A 2271-nucleotide genomic window follows, 5' to 3' on the forward strand; every position below is an offset into this window, starting at 1 on the left:
TATTTTTAATTTTATACATAGGTATTTAATTTTGTTCTTTTTTTAATGCCACTAATGCCACGGAAAGACTCCGGGAGAACAAAATAGATCCAAGTGCAGTTTAATAAAAGTGGTTCAAACAATAATCCAAAGAAAGCAACAGGCAAAAACATAGGCAAAAAGTAATCCATAATGACAGGGTAACAGAAACACAACGTAACAGGTCCAATACTGCAGCAACAAAAGACTAATGCCGAGTTCACACTGCACGATTTTCAAAGATGTCGCATCACTGTTGGTTTCACTGAAAATAGCCCAATTGCTTTCGAGGGGGTCCACCAGTAAAAATCGCGGTCGGGGGGGTAAAATACAATTTTTTTTGGAGGGGTTCTCCTGGTACAATTCACATTCCAGGGCCTAAATATCATGTTATTGGGGTCGCTTCAACCTGCTGACATAAAAAACAACCGGCGGCAATCGCGGATTTGGCAACTCTCAGATTGCGTCTTTGATAATTCACACTGCATGATTGTCACTCATGTGAACGAGCACCGATTTGCCTCCGATTTCGGGCATTTGTCTGTGATTTCGCAAAACCTGTCAGCGAGTGAAAAATCAGGCTAAATTCATGCAGTGTGAACTCTGCATAAGTGAGCATGGTATAAATTGTGATGAACTAATGAGTAAATGACCTACAGCTGATGACAATCAGAACAGAAAAGACAGGGCAAAGGACTATGGGAAACAGAGTTCATGTAACAGTGGAAAGGAGAGTGCCATCTAGTGTACAGTCAAGGGCACAACAACTAGACACTGTGACAACTAAATGTAAACGATTTGGAGTGAGGGGAAGTAAAATGCATGTTTATAATGTTTGTTAATCATTTCTTAAAATAAAAGTAAAATGCGACTCAAGCACAATTGTTTCTCATATGGACGTCTGTAAAAAATAAATTTTCATATTACCTCAGTGATAAAACTCATGGATTCAGATGGTGATTTATTCACAGTGGAGGAGCAAGTTATGTGATCCTACGAACACGGGAACGCGCTGCTCACGTGACCAGTCACATGATTGTCTGCTGTAAATAAAAATAATTTTATTTACAAATGTATTCTTATTATTGTGTAAAATGTATTTAAAAAATACGTATTATTATGTAAAATGTATTCTTATTATTCCAAGCATATTTTATAATATATAATCCTATTTATTATATATAATGTTCCAATGCCAAGCAATATGATATTTTATGTTGTTTGGCTGGTTGGTGAGTTTTATGGTTTCAGTTCTTCTAGCAAATGATTCAGTGTTTGTTATTTCCTAAATGTCCTTAAAATTACTTAAGCTCAGACAGCAGCAGCTTTAGTTTCAGTTGTGACGTGATTCTCCTCTGCAGTAATAGTATTTTCTGTGTATGATCAAATCCAATTCAGTTCAGGCATCAGGAAATCAGTTTCATTCAAAATCACCACAAATATGTTAAGCTTTTAACCCTTTAACGCGTACGATCACACCGGTGTGATCATTCTAGGCTGGTCCCTGGAGCGTACGATCACACCGGTGTGATCCACACACGTGATCACATCACGTGATCAACTGCTGAATTCAAATCTGCTTTCGCGCTTTGTCTGGCGCGGAGCCAAAGACAGACTTTCAACCATATAATGCTTCTTTTAGGTTCCAGACATTTAAATACACATGAGTACTAGCAAAACAATACATTGATAGTTTGTAAAAATACATGCCGATGTCTATGGAAGTTCAATAATGATCCTTTCAAATATAATCTGACGACATGTTTTATTGATATCGTATACAGATTGTGTAGATAACTATAAAGTTTAATCTGCTCTTCTTCCAGTTCTCTGGAGACTTACATTAAAGGGGTCATATAATGCTGCTAAAAAGAACATTATTTTGTGTATTTGGTGTAATGAAATGTGTTCATGCGGTTTAAGGTTCAAAAAACACATTATTTTCCATATACTGTACATTATTGTTTCTCCTCTATGCCCCGCCTTTCTGAAACGCGTCGATTTTTACAAAGCTCATCGGTCTGAAAAGCGAGGTGTGCTCTGATTGGCCAGCTATCCAGTATGTTGTGATTGGCCGAATACCTCAAGCGTGAGACAGAAATGTTACGCCCCTTACCATATTGTGATGATGCCCTGTCAGGCCAGAGCGATGATGCAAAAACATGAAAACCCATTATAAACGAGGCATTCGTTGCATCCAGTGGGGACATAATTATGGATTATAATGACTTATACTGTCTTTTTACGCGTTGC

Source organism: Sinocyclocheilus anshuiensis, unplaced genomic scaffold (genome assembly GCF_001515605.1).
Source record: "Sinocyclocheilus anshuiensis isolate Anshui unplaced genomic scaffold, SAMN03320099.WGS_v1.1 scaffold802, whole genome shotgun sequence".
NCBI lineage: Eukaryota > Metazoa > Chordata > Actinopteri > Cypriniformes > Cyprinidae > Sinocyclocheilus > Sinocyclocheilus anshuiensis.